Raw genomic sequence first — 18,125 nt, forward strand, 5'->3', positions numbered from 1 at the left:
GACCTACCGGTACAGCGATCGCCGAAAAGCAAGGGTAACCGATTTCCTTCTTGAGGAAGCACCAGAACCGGACCCAACTTTGCCCGAAATAAGACTTGTTCCATTAACTGCTGAGGAAGAAATGGCAAAGAAGAGCAGAGTCAGGGCCCTTTTAACTTCAACGACCAGAGCCGAAGTACAGCCATCCGTCGAGGCGCAGCCTGCCGTTGTGGCCCTCCCTTCTCAGCAGCCTTCTACATCTCGCCCTTCCAAACGCGCCCGACCTACATCGACCGAACAGCAACTTGTCGATGTGGTTGAATCCATCCCCCAGAGCCCTCAACCTTCCCCTCAACCGGAGCAAACTGACCGAGCTGAATCTCCGAAGTGGGCTCCGCCGCTGACCTTCAACGACCGAAACATCAAAGCCACTGACTCGGTCGTAGCTGAAAAAGACCACCAACTGGCCTTTAACCTGGCCAAAAGTGTGTGCCTCCCCAAGGACATGGAGCACCACTTGAAGCAACTGAACACCGAAATGAAATCAATTCGGTCTGCTTCCAAGTCCATGATCTTGGTAAGTAGCTCTGTCTGTTTTTTCTGTCTAAATTTTTCCAACTTTTACTTCGGCTGAGAAGAAATCTTTGTTTTGCCAGGCCTTGCAAAAGAACAATATCACTTGTAGGAAAGTCCAAGAACTCCGCAAAACCACAAGGCAAGCGATGGCGGAAGCCGAAGCAAAGGCGGCCGAACTAGTGGAGGCCGAAAGGAGAATGACCGAGCTTCAAGCGGAAAACGGCCGACTTGCCGATCTGGTTAACTCGGCTGAAGCGGAGAAGCAAAAAGCGGCCATTGTAATGAAAGACAAATATCTGCGTGAGCTGCTGAAGCTTGAGAAGAGAAAAGACGCCGAAATAAACGAACTGAAAAAGAACATGGAGGCGGCCGAAAAGGAGGGGTACAAGCGAGGTTTCAAGGAGGCAGAGGAGGCCTATGTCAAACAATGCGACGCCGCCAAGGAGCTTTTCTTCAAGTGCGGCTGGAGGGCGGCTGTGGAGAAGCTCGGTCATGATGAACAGACCGAGGTCTTCGACCCTCCAGCGTACTTTATACCGAAGTCCCTTGCGGCGTATGCAGATGCCTTGCAACAAGAGTTCCTGGAGGACTCTGACACTGATGACTCCTCTGCTCCTGAAGACATTCCGGTTGTTGGTGCCGACCCATCACTTCGGTTGGAACCCATGGTAGAGGACCATCCTAACGAACAGCCGAATGAAGACGTGGTTCCAACCGAAGGAATCATGGCAGCCGAGAGTGAGCTTCCTCTTGAGACCGGTCTTCGAGTTAGTGATGATGCGGCTTTTGATGCTGAAATTGATGAACTTTTCTCTTAATTTTTTCTTCTCTTTGTAACCGAAGTATGCCCATGTAATGACTTCTCTTTGAATGAAAATTTTACGCAACTCTTATTCCGGTTGTTGTGTGTATGCTTGCATTTGTAATGTCTTCTATTACTCCAATTTCTATTTCGGTTTTGGCTTTTTAAACTATGCTTACCAGCTAACCACTCCTTAGCCGATATGCTTACTTCGGCTGAGGAGTACAAAGTGTTTGGTTTATTCCAGCCAACCACTCTTCAGCCATACACTTACTTCGGCTGAAGAGTAACAAGTGTTGGTTTATTCCAGCCAACCACTCTTCAGCCTTGCACTTACTTCGGCTGAAGAGTAACAAGTGTTGGTTTATTCCAGCCAACCACTCTTCAGTCTTGCACTTACTTCGGTTGAAGAGTAACAAGTGTTGGTTTATTCCAGCCAGCCACTCTTCAGCCTTGCACTTACTTCGGCTGAAGAGTAACAGGTGTTGGTTTATTCCAGCCAACCACTCTTCAGCCTTGCACTTACTTCGGCTGAAGAGTAACAAGTGTTGGTTTATTCCAGCCAACCACTCTTCAGCCTTGCACTTACTTCGGCTGAAGAGTAACAAGTGTTGGTTTATTCCAGCCAACCACTCTTCAGCCTTGCACTTACTTTGGCTGAAGAGTATCAAGAGTTGGTTTATTCCAACCAACCCCTCTTCAGCCATACACTTACTTCGGCTGAAGAGTATCAAGAGTTGGTTTATTCCAGCCAACCACTCTTCAGTCATGCACTTACTTCGGCTGAAGAGTAACAAGTGTTGGTTTATTCCAGCCAACTATTGAAGTTAGTTTTTCCAGCTAACTTATAGTATTTGGTTATTCCGACCAAATGTCCTGCAGCCTGGATCCTTATCCTGGGCTTAGGAAGGGTGTTGGTTTAATCCAGCCAACCTCTAAGTTTAGTTTTTCCAGCTAACTTAGAATAGAATGCTTGCAATATACTTAAGTCTTGAAAGCTAACTTTTACAAAGAGTAATTTGTGCTAAAAAGAATTTCTCATTTTATTGAAGGAAGAGAAAATTACATATGTTTGAAAAGGAAAAGCTAAAAGTAAAATAACTTGAGATTGGCCGTATTCCATGGCCTAGGGATTGCCTTGCCATCCTTGTCTTCTAGGTGGTATGCCCCTTTGCCTGCTAACCCAACCACCTTATAAGGACCTTCCCAATTTGGGCCTAACTTGCCGTCTCCTGGGACCAAGGTGTTTCCCATTACTTTGCGTAGTACCCAATCCCCAATCTTGAATTGCCTTGGATGCACCTTTTTGCTGTATTTTCTGATTAACTCTCGTTGGTATGAGGCGATGTGGACTAACGCTCTTTCTCTTCTTTCTTCTGCAAGGTTGAGTTCTAGGGCTATGGCTTCTCCATTTAAGTCTGGATCAAAATTTTCGCTTCGTATTGTGGGGAGGCCAACTTCTAGTGGGATCACTGCCTCCATTCCATAGGCTAAGGAGAATGGTGTTTCTCCAGTTGATCGCCGAGGAGTGGTGCGGTAAGCCCATAAGACGTGAGGAAGTTCATCCGCCCACTTGCCTTTTGCTTTCTCTAGCCTTTTCTTTAGTCCATCCAAGACGACTTTATTCGATGCTTCAGCTTGTCCATTCGCTTGAGGATATGCCGGTGTGGAATTGTAGAACTCTATCTTGTATTCTTCACAAAAGCTTCTGAAGATTCTGCCGTCGAACTGAGTACCATTGTCTGAGATGAGTGCTTTTGGTATGCCAAACCGAGTGATGATATTCTGTCAAACAAACTTTTTCACATCTTTTTCTTTGATTGACGCCAATGCTTCTGCTTCCACCCACTTTGTGAAGTAGTCTGTTGCTGCGAGAAAGAATTTTCTGCCGCCGGGCGTTGTTGGAAGTGGTCCTACTATGTCCAAGCCCCACATTGCGAAAGGCTATGGGCTAGTTAAGGGTAGGAGTTCTCTTGCTGGTTGATGTATTTGGTGTGCGAATTTCTGGCATTTTTCACACTTCTTCACATATTTCTCTGAGTCTGCTTGCATATATGGCCACCAATATCCTTGCGAAATAGCCCTGTAAGCGAGCGACCTTCCCCCTTGATGACTTCCACACACCCCTTCGTGTATTTCAAACAGGAATGCTTCTACTTTGCTGGGATGAACGCACTTGAGGTAAGGCCCAGAGAACGACTTCTTGTATAATGCCAAAGATGGAGATAGCCAAAATCGCTGCGACTTTGCCCTTATTCTGTTGGCTTCTTTTTTCTCTTCTGGTAGGATGCCGTCTTTTAGGAACAGGATGATGGGATCCATCCAAGAAGGGCCTAATTCTGTGCAACATACTTCTTCTGCTTCGGGGTCTTCTATGCTTGGTCTTGGTAAGAAGTCGATGAGTAATGGATGAGGGATTGATGTATCTGCCATTGAGGCCAGGCCTGCTAGCTCATCCGCTCGGCTGTTTTCCTCCCTGCCAATTTGTTCTATCCTTACCACATCAAACTTCTTGATCTCCGTTCTGACTAACTCTTGGTACTTGGCCATTCTGTCGTCCTTTGCTTCGTATTCGCCAGAAATTTGGTTTACCACCAGCAGAGAGTCACTGTATACCATTATTTCGGTTGCTTTCATGAAGTGTGCTGACTTGAGTCCTGCGAGAAGTGCCTCATACTCCGCTTCATTGTTGGATGCTGGGAAGCCAAGGTTGATTGCTTGCTCTATAACCAGGCCGTCTGGAGAGATGAGGATTATGCCAAGCCCTGCACCATGTTGGTTGGATGCTCCATCCACAAAGAGTTTCCACATCTCTCCAACGAATAGTTTCCAGCAAGTGGAAGGATCAGACGATGTTGTGAGGTCAAGAATGGTGTTTTCTTCAAAGTCCATGTTGGCTGTCTGCCCTTCGTCCTCTGTTTGAACTGCTGGTGAGCCTTTGTTTGGCTCTTCCTTGTTGTCCTTAGTATGGTCTGCCTTTGTGCTTGATGGACTACCTTCCACTAGGGGTTGCGCTATTCCGGCGTCAACTTCCGTCCCTAGTTCGGTTGTGTCAGTCAGGTCGACTGGGCAGATATGATGACTTCCAGGAGTAAATTCTGCGACGAAGTCTGCCAAGGATTGGGCTTTTATTGCGGTTTTAGGTTGGAATTTGATGTCGAATTGTCCCAACTCTACTGCCCACTTCAAAATTCGCCCACTAAAGTTCGCCCTTTCAAACAGAGCTTTTAATGGAAAGGCTGTGAGGACGACTATGGTGTGGGCGTGAAAGTAGTGCGCTAATTTTCTGGATGCCATCATTAATGCTAATGCTAGTTTCTCCAATGGCAAGTACCTTGTTTCGGCTCCCAATAATGTCTTGCTGACATAAAAGATGGGCAAGTGTTGTATTCCTTCTGCATGAACCAACACTGCGCTGACTGCGTGCTGAGAGACTGCCAGGTACAAAAAGAGTTCTTCACCAGGTACTGGAGTAACAAGTAGTGGTGGGGAAGACATGTATTCCTTCAAGCTTTCCAGAGCTCGGTCGCATTCTTCGTCCCACTCAAATTTGGCCTTTAAATCTTGGAAGAACGGTCGTAGTCTGTCCGACGATCTGCTTATGAACCGGTTGAGTGCAGCTGCCATACCAGTGAGATGCTGCACATCTTTGACTGAGTTTGGTCTCTCCAACTCCTGGATTGCTTTGATCTGAGAGGGGTCGGCTTCTATACCTCGGTTGGTCACCAGGAAGCCCAAGAATTTGCCAGATCCAACTCCGAATGCTCATTTGGACGCATTGAGGCGTAGCTTGTGTTTCTTCAGGATCTGGAACATCTCGCCTAGGTCTTTAAGATGGTCATTCTCATCCTTGCTTTTGACCACCATGTCGTCGATGTAAGCCTCCATTGTTCTGCCTAACAATGGTTCGAACATCTTGGTGACCATCCTTTGGAATGTCGCCCCAGCGTTCTTTAGGCCAAAGGGCATGACCTTGTAGCAATATAACCCCCTTGGTGTTGTGAAGGAGGTGACCTCTTGGTCTGGTTCATGCATGGCGATCTGGTGGTAGCCTTTGTATGCATCCAGGAAGCTAAGACGGTTATGCCCTGCCGTTAGGTCCACCAGTTGATCTATCCTTGGTAGAGCAAAGCTATCTTTTGGGCACGCCTTGTTGACTGTTTTGTAGTCGACGCAGACACGCCATTTACCATTCTTTTTTGGCACTACGACTGTGTTGGAGATCCACCTTGGGTAGTGCACTTCCCTTATTGCTCCTGCCTCCAGCAGGTTGCCTACCTCTTCTGCCACTATTTCGGCGTGGTGGAGTGCCGATCTGCGTGTGCGTTGAATGACTGGTCTGGCGGATGGGTGGACATTGAGTTGGTGACTGATGAAGTTTGGATCAATGCCTGGCATGTCGTAAGGTGTCCAGGCAAACACTTCGATATTAGAGGTCAAGAATTCCAAGACCTCTAATCTCTCAGTGCTGGACAACGATGAGCCAAGCGAGAAGAACTTATCCGGGTTCTTCTCATCTATTTTTACCTCCACCAAGTCTTCCACCGCTTTCTGATCAGCCTCTTTGCCGACGTCCGCGAATAGTTCATTACTTTCTGGCTCTTCCACCGAATGAACGTATCCTTTGGCAGCTCGGCTTCCATTCGCTGTGGCGAAGCACTGTTTTGACATGATCTGATCGCCATAGACTTCTTCTATTATACCGGCGTCATTGGGGAACCGCATTACCTGATGGTATGATGACGCTACCGAACGCATGGCATGCAGCCATGTTCTGCCCAGGATGATGTTGTAGGTGGAGGGGACCTTCAATACCCAGAACTCCACTTGTTTTGTTACACTTCCTGCTCTGACTGGAAGGATTATTTTGCCGACAGGCCACTCTGGCATGGAATTGAATCCAATCAGGGGAGAAACTGCAGGTGCCAAGTCTTTGTCTTGCAGCTTTAGTTGTTTGAATGTGTCGTAATACATGATCTCACATGAACTACCCTGGTCAATCAGAATCCGCTTGACGTCAAAATCCTTGACTCGGAGAGTGACAACCAGGGCATCATTATGGGGGCAGTAAATTCGTTCTAAGTCCTTATCTGAAAAGGACATGACGTTTGTTGCCTCTGTCCTCCCCTTCTTGATGGCAGGTTGGGCACTTAATACTTCCCTAAAGTGCTCAGCCTTCTTGATTGAACCTCTGAGCTCGCATACGCGCTCAGGTTCAAAAACTCCATGAATTACATTGATAATGCCTTGAGGTGGTGCATCGATTGGCATTCTATTGGGATGGTCATTATGATCTTGGGGGGCCGGTTGCGCTCCTCCTTCAATGTATTTGTCCAAGTGGCCTGCTGCCACTAATTCTTCCAAGTGCTGTCTCAGTGGCGTGCAATTCTCAGTTCGGTGCCCCTTTTCTTTGTGGAAGGTGCACCGTGATCTGTCGTCGTAATTCTTCTGAGCTTCCCCTAGCTTGGCTGGCCACTTGACAAATGGCTCGTCTTTTATTTCGCTCAGAATCCAATATATTGGTTTTTTGAATACCGTTGTTATGGCAGTGCGGATTCTCAACCATCTTTTGTCTGGGTCTTCTCCGTTATCTCGTCTGCCACGCCCGTTTTTGTTCTGCCTATCTACTGTATTGACCTTTGCTGAGGCCTTCTTTTCTGGTACCGTGGTTGCACTAGTTTTCGCTTTTGCACGTGCGCCATCCTCTTCTACCCTGATGTGCTGATGCACTCTCTCCATCAGGGCCTCCATGGTGAGGGATGGCGTCATGGTAATTGAATCCCTTAGTCGGTTCCCTATTGGTAGGCCTCTTTTATATTGCGCAATGGCTAGATTGGTGGGGCAGTCTCCAATCTGGTTGAATGTCTCCTAGTAGCGACTGTTGTAAGATCTGAGGGTCTCTTTTTCACCCATGTCGATGGAGAGTAACTGGTCTATCTCCACCGGTGTTTTAGTATTTGTCCGAAACCTCGTTACGAACGCTTCCGCCAGTTGAGCCCAGGAGGCTATGCTGCCTTCTGGGAGTTTCTCGAACCAAGTCAAGCCTAGGTCGCCAAGACTTGACGGGAAGAGTATGCACATTAAGGCCTCGTTTCGCCTGTACACAGCCATGACTTGGCGAAAGTGGCTCAAGTGTGAATACGGGTCCGTCTTCCCTTCATATGTATTGAATTTCGGCTGAAGGAAGCCTGATGGTAGGGGTGCGTTTTCGATCGCTGGGACAAACGGCGAAGTCTGTAGTCTTGCCAATGCCTTGTCCGTTGGTTCGTAGGCCGGTCGCGGTATTGGCATTCCAACCTCGACGCTACCATGCGTCCGAGAAGCCAACCGTTGTAAGGCCGAAACTCGATGTGGATCTCTTGCCCTGGCATCCTCCTTGCATCGTGCTTTTTCTTCTAGCACGGTTCGTAAGTCGGATGACCTGGGCAGCTCTGTTTGTCTGGATCTGGTTTGGTGTGAATGTGAAGGCCAATACGTGCTTCCTTCAGTGTATGATCTTTCGGATCTCGTCCTCTCAGACCTGGAGTGACGAGTCCTTGAAGATAAGGAGTGAGTGTCGCCTGTCCTGAGGCTTCTGCTCTCTCCTTGGGAGGGTGTAGTATTCCTACTACGATTCTCTGAGTGGCGAGGGGGCGTCTTGTGCTTGCGCCCCTCTCCTGTCGCCACATCTTTAGTCTTCATCTGGCGTTTCAAAGCCTCCATGTCCGCCGCCATCCTTCGAATTAGTTCATCCTGTTCCTTTACGCGATCTTCCAGGGCTTGAGGATCAATCCTCCTCCTTTGCCTGTCGGGACTTTGAGAGTGACGAGGGCTGCCATTCCGCCTTCCCCTGCCGCTCCTCCTGGAATTATGTTGTTGGGGCTCCAAGTCCGCCATGGGAGGGACAGCAGGTAATCCTTCACGCCTTGCGCCCCCTTCTGGAGTTAGTCCGTCGACGGCGGACTGCGACAAGTCTTCAATGTGTGCCATTGAATAAGAAAAGGAGAAGCTTAGTCAAGAGGTTTTTGTTCTTGTCTGTTCTTCCCACAGACGGCGCCAATTGTACGGGGAGGAAATAATTCTCCTCGTATAATCCTGTTGACCAAGTCCACGCTCCTCCGTATGACGTCGTTTTGTCACCTGAAAACACAAACGTGAGCTAGCCGGCGGGTGTGTGCCGGAAACCTCTCCGATGCCTAAGTCAGAAAGCTTGACAAATAGACAAAGATTTATGTTCTCAAAAAGTATTGTGTTCAATTACCTCCTCCAAGGTGATGCTTGTGAGCTTTTATAAGTTTCCCGTGGCACAATCCTAGTAGGACTTGTATTTCTCCATGCAGAGTCCTCCTAGGATTCATTCTCCTAAGGATAATGCTTATCCTTTTACACCCTCCCCCACTGCTTAAACCAAGTGGGATGGTTTTCTTTATGGCCGAACTTCCATTTGACCGAAGTAAAATTGGCTATACCGAGCCACAGAGGGCCGAACTATCCTTAGCTCGGTCTTTTCCTCTAACTCCTTACTTCGGCTGCCCTGTTCAACCTTGATGTGCTTAGATCAAACTTCCAAGTAATAAGTTCTGACCGACCTAACCATTGTAAGTCACGACCGGACTAATTCCGAAACCGGCCTTCACAGAACATACAGCGACCGGACTAACTCTGAGACCGGCCTAACTCCGAGTTGCCTCCGGACCGGAGTAGTTTTACTCTTCCTTGGGCCGACGTAACTATCTCTGCTTGAGCCGGAGTAATCACACCTCCTTGGCCGGAGTAACTTTGCCGGAGTAACCTTGCTCTACTGGGCCGGAGTATCCTTTAAGGCCTTTTTTACTCAGTCCTTCGCGTTTTGGGCCTCAAAACCCAACTCGCAGCTCGGCCCAATTTTTCCCAAAAATTACCCTCTCATATATATTTTAAAGAAGTAGGCTTTTAGGTTTTTTACCCTGTTCTATCCGTACTTTGTAGGGAACTTATAATGGATTAATCATATGGCTAATTATTATTGAGAATTGACTGCTTCATGAGTGAGTTCCCTTAATTAACGCCCCAACTTTGTCTATCTAGATGACATTGTTCAACCATTCATGCCACATATATTATACACGAGGAAAACTTTTAGTTTTTTATAATTGAATCTCCAGATCAATTTGCCCACATTTTGATTAAATTTAAAATTTTAAAGTTATTGATTAGACTATTTCTTAAAGTGATTGAACTCATAAATTTCATTCTCAAATCTTTATATGAGAAAAAAAATTAATTAGATAGAATCTACCTCATAATATATATACACACTATTAATCTAACTTTTATGAACTAAACTTCTACACTCTCTCGAAAATAAATAAACAAAAATAAAACACTACAAACTTTAAGGATTATAGAGACTAAGGTCTTGTTACCTTTGTGTTTAGAAAAAAAAAATTAATTTTTTTTTGAAAAAATAGAAATTAGTTTAATAAAAAGAAATATCAAAAATATTATTTTAAATTTTTTAAAATTATTTCTAAAATCTCAAAAGATAAAATTATATAAAAATGATAAGTGTCTTTATTTTTTTTAATTTCTTTCACAAATTAATTTTTAGTTTTTTAGAAAAAATTTCTGAAAATCAAACTATTTATATATGAAAATTTTATTACAAAAAAATTAAGAGACCAATTACAGTCGTCTTGAGAAAACTGTCCTAAAAAGTTTAAAAAAAAAATCATTTAGCAACAAAATTTAAAAAAAAAAATACTGATAAATACAGTTTTAAAAATAAAACAATTTACATTTTGAGACAATTTTGGCCCCAAAAGTATAGTAATTCATTACAAAATATCTAATTTCGTCACTAAAAATACAACAATGGCGCTCTGGGCAACTAAGATATTTCGTTTCTAAATAGTGATTTTATTATTAAATTTTTTATCTCTAATTATTTTATTTTATTTTATTTTATTTTTTGTAGTAAGAACTAAATATCATGAAGATTATTAATTTGCATAGAGGATTATATTAGTCAATAGACGTAGAAAAGTGTTGCTATATACTCATAATTTGTGCTTAAAAAATTATTCAGAAGAATTAATATGTAATTCACTGTAGAAGGAGAAAATTATATAGAAATGGATATAGTTTTTGATGGTTAAAATACAAAATAATTTTTTTCAGTTTAAAAAGCAATAATTTGACAGTTGATCAACATGACTATTTTAAGAAGATAGTTATAATTAATTTTTTAGTTAAAAGCTGCTTGTAAATAATTTTTTATCAAAAAAAAATGAATTATAATATGAGAACTCAAAAAGGCCTTAATGGTCTGGATTACATGCTGAATGTGCAAAGTCCACATCTAAAGTCTACATCTACAAACTAGAAAGTCATAGTCCACGTCATGTATATGTACCACTGTCATGCACTTAAATATCATGCCATTTGCATATTTGTCTAAGAAAAATGTCTCGTAATTTAAATTTTGTGGTTCAAAAGTGACTTAAATGGTCAAAACATCGTTTTGGCCACTTTTATGCTGTTCTGTACTCAAAACGACGTCGTTTTGGCCACAAAATTTGAGCCACTTTTGAGCCACAAAATTTGAGCTACGTAGCATTGTCGTTTGTCTAAAGACTTAAACTTGTCTCCAATCACCACACTGGTGTGGTGAGTGTGAGGTTAGGGTTAGAGTTGTTAAAGAAGCGGTAAATTTTTCAGTTGTAATTTAATTATATTAATATATTAATGTTATCTTTGAAAAAAAAAGAAAGAAAGAAAACTTGTCTCTAATTTGATTCAGATCGGAGCATATTATTAGGCTTCGTAAGTCTATTACGGAGTCTACATTAATTATTCAAACTGTTCAATATGTAGGGTTTATTGAGCACTTTATTCCTAAAAAATCACATTAATCGGATATTGATAGTCACTTGATTAGATTAAATTTGTACCAACAGTTATTGATTTTAAAAATAAATTATTGATACAAATGTGTTTTGATTAAGTAGCTATTGATATCCGATCAACGTAATTTTTTTATAAGGATAAAGTACTCGACAAGTTTTATGCATTGAATGATTTGAATTATCAATGTGGACTCCGAAGCCCAATAATATGCTCCAGTTGAGAAACCAATTAGAGAGAAGCTTATCCATCTTCTAAACCATCCAGTTGAATTATCAAATTGGAAGGTTCAAATTCAAACTTTATGAATTAAATTAGGGGAAATTACTCATAGGTCCTATTTGAAATATGTGGACACTATTTAATCCAACAATTTTTTGAGTAGACCCAAAAGTCCTACTTTCCCCTCTCTCTCTCTCTCTGCTTTTTGTCTCACTCTTTACGTTTTCCTCTCTTTTTTTTTTTTTGCATTTTTCTCTTATTTTCTTTATCATGGACGACGACCGGTGATCACGTCTTTCTCCATTGATCGCGGTTCACCGGTAACCACCAACCATCGAAATCAACTCGCGACTTCACCCTCACCGACGGCGAAAAAGATATATTTTCGACGAAGAAGATGAGTAGATCTACTCAGATCTGATCTACTACATCAAATTTGGCTAGATTTAAACAAAAAATAGTTATCGGAGTACAATCATCTCTCTATATCCGCCTCTCTCCTTCGATCTCTTATTTTTTTCTACATTTTCTCTGTTATACACTTCTCTTTTTCTATTCTAATGGAGAAAATTTCAAGTTCTGAACAAGTAGTTTTCAAGTTTTAGTTACAGGCGGTGAAAACTGTAAAATTTTACAGTTTTAAATTTTTTTGGTGCTGGAATGAATCTTGGTATAAAATTGTAAAATTTTGCAGTTTCATAACATTCTTTAGAATTGTAAAATTTTACAGTTTAATAACATGTTTTTCAGTTTGATTAATAAGGATAAATGCTTAATAGATTTTTACTTTGAAACTGTAACATTTTACAGTTTCAAAACTTACTTTTCAGTTTGATCAATATTGGAGATTATTTGCTTAAACGTTACAAAAATGACAAAAAGAATATGTTTTTCCCATTGTTACTGGTTTTTGTCGTTTCATTTTTTTTTTCTTTTAGTTTATCAATATTTAATACATTTTGCTATGTTTTTTTTGCTCTAATTTCTTCATTTATTCTTTTTTTTTCCCCGACAATATTCTAGATATTTTGGTGAGTTTCCAGTGATGTTCTTAACGTCCAGTGAACGTTCTGAACATTTCGGCGATTTCCATTAACGTTCTTAACACTCCGGTGAACTTCTGGCGATACTCCGGCGACTTTCCGGCAATACTCCGGCGACTTTCCGGTGATGTTGAACATTCCGACGAGTCTTCGGTAACCATTTGACGGAAGTCCGACGGTAGTAAGATATAACAGCATCTGTAAATTTAAAAAAAAAAAATAGGATTTTTTGATAACAATTAAAAATGTGTAGGACTAATTGGTGCAAGTGTTTTGTTTGAGGATTAGATGGGCCTTGAACTTTGTATACGGGACTTATTGATAAGTTTCCCATTAAATTATTCATTTGATAGGCTTTTTCAGAAGATCATGCATACCAAAAATGACATTCACTAAACATTGGAATCACTCGATTGAATTACATTCATCTGATAAATAATTAATGACCAACAAATTTTGAAAGCAGTCAGTTAATTATTTTTCAAACAAAAAAATTCCAGTTGAGTGATTCCCGATATCCAATTAACCTCATTTTTTTTGTATGCATGCTCACTTTAGAAGGTCTTACAAGATGAAAATTTTGAATTATCGAGATGGGTCTAAGATGAGCACACAGTGGACACAATTAGATCGTCCAATTGAATATCCTAATTGGAGAGAATCTATTCCCTACTATGTTTATTAGAACATAATGACTTGTTTGAAGGAAAAAATTAAGGGGAAATTATATATTAGTGTAGTTTTACAGAAATAATCATAGATCAATAGTAAATTTTATTGTTAGGTTTTTATTCTTGGCAACCCCGTTTGACAAAACTCCTTTCAGTTGTATTTGTTTTCGCACCTTTTATTTCAGTGAGGTTATGAGTTTATTAGATGCGAATCCAACCCGAATCGTGCCTTTGTCAATTTCCATGGATCAAAACCGAAGTTGTAACAGGATCTAATTTTTCAGATTTTCCAATTTTGGTCGTCCCGCTCGAGCGGGGAAAGTGACACTCAAGCAGGGATTGCAAGCTCACAGTATCTCTGCTTCGCTTGGAAAAAGTACTGGATGGTGTGATTCGGCGCTCGAGCGTGGAAACTAGGGATGGCAATTTAAACCCGGCTCGACGGGGACCCGATCCCCCGACCCCGAAATAAGTGGTTTTTCCCCGAAAAATATCCCCACGGGGACGGGGATGGTATTAAAAAATCACTCCCCGATCAATTTCGGGCCGGGGACGGGGATAACTGTCCAAGCCCCGTACCCGGCCCCGCCCCGCCCCGTCCCCCGCCCCGGTTTGTTCCCCGAATCAAAATTACAATTTCACCCCTATATATATATATAAAACCCAGACCTAAAACATTACCCTCACTCATTCAGACTCACTCATATGCTGCTGCTCTCTCCTCTCTCTAACCAAGGACGCTCTGCTCTCTCCTCTTTCTCACCGACGAGGCTCTGTTGCTCTCTCCCCTCTCTCGCCGATGATGCTTCTCCCTCACCGCTGCTGTGCTCCCTCACCGCCGATCCTCCCACTCTCTCTCACACATACGACGGCGACGGCTCATCCTCTCTCACCGACATCGCGGCGGAAATTCCTCTCACTCTCATGGAATCTCCTCTCCTCTCTCTCACGGTATCTCCTCTTCAATCGTGACTCTCTCTCTCTCTCTCTTTGATTTTTGCTTTTGTTCTACAGATCTGGTTCTTCAGATCTGGAAAATAATGAAGCAGATTAGCTTTTGTTCTTCAGATCTGGTTCTTCAGACCTTGTGATGGCTTCAACGACTTCGTCTCTAGATCTAGATCTAAAGATCGTCTCCGGTGTCTTCCACCGTCACCGACACCGTCTCCGCAAATCTGAGACTGAGATCTGTGTGTGTGTGCAATCAAAGGCAAGAGAGTGAGTGAGAGAGAAAGAGATTTGTGTGTGAGCAATCAAAGGCAAGATGTATGTGTGTTTTAAATTTTTTTTTTTTTTTTTGGGGTTTTCTTAGATCTGTGTTGTAATGAACATTCTAATTTTTATTTATTTTTTATTTTTTTTGGGTTTTCTTAGATCTCTGTGTGTGTAATGAACATTCTAATTTTTTTTTTTGTTGGGATCTAGTTGTGTGTAACGAACATACTAAATTGTTGGGTTGTTGATGATTTTGAGTTATCTAAATTTTTTTTTGTTAAATTGTTGATGATTGAGCTTTTTGGGGGATTTTTCAGAGTTGTGGTTGATGATTGTCGGGGATTTTGCGGGGTCGGGGAAACCCGATCCCCGTTGGGGACGGGGGTGGGGGGAGGCGATGGTTTCCCCGCCGGGGATCGGGGGCGGGGGCGGGGATATTTTGATCTTCGGGGATCGGGGACGGGGAGGGCGATCCCCGGCCCCGACCCGGCCCGTTGCCATTCCTAGTGGAAACTTCCGCTCGAGCGTGTAGCCTACATGAATCACAATTTGAATCCTCCGCTCGAGCGGGAAGTCCCACGCTCGAGCGAACCGAGCGAGCTTCAAAATTCAGATTTCTATAAAGAATTGGCTTTCTTCCAAAAGTAGGATTACTTTGGTTTTCTATAAGTAGTTGGTTTTCTCCCAAAATTTAGATAACCTCCCCAGATCTTCTTTTTGGGTTCTAAGGTTTATATCTGGGGATATTTTGCTAGTTTTCTTTGATGTTTTCATTGAGTATTCAACTCATGATTTATGAACCATACATCAAAGGTTTGTTTGTTTATTCTACACAAAAGAGAGAGTTGTTCTTCGGTGGATTCTGAAGAATTCGAGCCTGAAGCTTTGGTGGATTCCGGAGTGGCTCATCGTCAAGACAATTCCGAGGTGAAGACGGGGTTGAAAGAGGGACATACAGGTTGGTTCAATTCGGGCGTGGATTCACTAGGTAATTGAGAGTATACCTGTGTAATTCCTTTATATCTTCTTAGTGGATTGTTTTGTGGCTGTTGCCTGTGATTTTTTTTTATCACAATTGGAGGTGTCCAATTGTGATTTTTTCACGTAAAATCGTTGTGTCGATTTGTCTTGATTGTTTGATTGGGATTGTTGTTTATTGCTTAAAATTGACACATAATCACAAATCAACGTCTAGGGGATTTCTAGATTTTTCAATTGGTATCAGAGCAGGTCGTTCTATTTTTTTTAAAAAAAATATATCTTTTAGAACGAGATCTTGTTTGATTTGTGATAATGGATTCAATTCGTGAGGAAAATTCTATGGTTCGACCACCCCTACTTGACGGATCCAATTATTCTTTTTGGAAAGCTCGGATGAGATCGTTTTTGAAATCTATAGATGAAAAAGTTTGGCAATCTGTCATAAATGGGTGGACCGAACCAACAATTACCATTGATGGAGTAACTTTTCCAAACCAATTGAAAATTGGGACACAATTGATTACCAAAATAGTAGCTGGAATAGTAAAGCTATCAATTCTCTCTTTTGCCCTGTCACACCTGAAGAGTTTAGTCGAATTTGCAATTGTGAAGTCGCAAAAGAGGCTTGGGATATCTTACAAACTATTCATGAGGGCACTCCTTCTGTTAAACGCTCAAAACTTCAAAGGCTCACGTCTAGTTTCGAAAACCTTTCAATGAAAGATAGTGAGACTTTTGATGAATTTTATGCGAAGTTGAGTGACATTGTAAATTCCAGCTTCAATTTAAGTGAAAAAAATACCAGAATCCAAAGTTGTGGGAAAAATTTTGAGATCCTTGCCCGATCGGTTCCAACCAAAAGTTACGACTATTGAGGAGGCTCAAGATGTTGACAACCTCAAGCTGGATCAGTTGGTTGGAAATCTCCAAACTTATGAGGCACATAAGAATTTCAAAAAGATATTGCTTTTAGTAGGGCTCATAGAGTTAGAGAGGATTCTGATGAGGATTGTGAGATGGATTCCAAGATTACGGCTGCTTTTGTTAAACAATTTAAAAAATCTTTTTTGAAAAAGAATCCTAATCTTTTGGAATACTCATAAATTTAAAGGTAAAGATAAATTCAAAATTAATTCTATAACCAAGAAGGAGAAAGGAAAAATACAAGGGAACTCTAAAAGAGTCCAATGCTATGAATGCCAAGGATATGGCCACTTTGTTTCAGAATGCCCTACTCGTTTGAAAAAGAAGAAAGCCCTCGCTATCACTTGGGATGATGAATCCTCGGAGAGTGATGATGAAGAGCTTGAGTAAGCTTATGAAAAATTGTATAAGGAGTCTCTTAAGTTATCCAAATTGAATGACAAACTCACTATAAAACTCACTGCATGTGAAAGTGAGAATGTCAAACTAAAGGAGGAGATTTCCGAGGCTAGGATTGATGCCATCAAGATTTCTAATGATCGACAAGTTCTTTGTGCAGAACTCTTGACTTGTGAGACAGAGAGAAATGAGCTACAGCAACTCTATGCAACATATGAAGAAAAAATTGAAACTCTAGAGATGTCTCAAGTTGCTTTGGAAGAACTAATGATCAAGAAAGATGAAGAACTCAAGTGTGCTATGGCTGTCTTTGGAACAGAGGATCAAAGACTTTGGACACTATCATTGGGTCTCAACAAATTTGTTCTGACAAGAGTGACATTGGCTTTGGTGATAACAAAGAGCAAAAAGAAAAGAAGGTACACCCTATTTTTATTTGTCATCATTGTGGTTTGCATGGTCATATTCGTCCTTATTATTATGCGTTGTATGGAAGAGTGTCTCATAGAGATGGAAAAAATTCCAACATCTCGCGAGGTGAGAGACACTTCATTGGTCGTAAGGAGGTTAAGGGTCATAATAAACCTTGCTATTTTGATATGCTTGAGACCAAACATAGAGCGAGTTTGCATTTGCCTAGACCTAGGAATAGGAAGTTGGAAACCATGTCGAGACGGGTTCCTATTGCAGGGGAAAGGAACCACAATGTCAAGACACCATCCAAGGACCGCAATTCTCACAATTTTGTTCATACTAAAGCGGTTTGGGTGAGAAAACTTGATTTGTGCTAATTTGTTTATTCTTTTTAGTTTTTAGGTTTCTGTGTGTTTTTTTTAAGTCATTTAATGTGTGCATGTTTGTTTTCTGTCTTGCTTTGTTTCAGAAAAAGAAAAAAAAAATGTGTGCTTGTTCATTGTTTTGTCTTGCTTTATTTAAACAAACAAAAAAAAAAAAAAATCCCAAAAAGATTTTCTTAGTATGGTTTTGCAAGCTTAAAATTTTTGAGTGATCCTTGGTACATATTGGAATTGATAAGAATATTCATTACCTTTTAATATATGTGTGCTTTCTATGGTCATTACTCATTTTGGAGTGTGCGTTTTTTGATTAGTATGTCTCATTCTGTACACATTCTTGGATTAGAAAATATCGGAGTCTTCCGCCGTAGTGATTATTTTTTTTGGACTTCTGGCATTACATCTTTTGTTGTTCTAGAGAAATTGACCTATACTAGCATATCATAGGTAATGTTGAGTCTCTTAACCACCTTCCATTTTTTGCACCTCTACGGCTTTCCCCTCAATTCTTTGTAGTCCAGCCATGAGGAAAAGGCTACCTCAGAGTCACCAACCAGGCCATCCTTATTATATCCATGCTTCTCTGGTTTGGTTTCCATATTCTTGAGCGTATCAGCCGCCAATGAGTGTGCAAAAGAAAAAGAAAAAGAAA

The sequence above is a fragment of the Camellia sinensis genome, chromosome 1 (assembly GCF_055761805.1).
Source record: "Camellia sinensis isolate YWXY chromosome 1, ASM5576180v1, whole genome shotgun sequence".
Taxonomy (NCBI): Eukaryota; Viridiplantae; Streptophyta; class Magnoliopsida; order Ericales; family Theaceae; genus Camellia; species Camellia sinensis.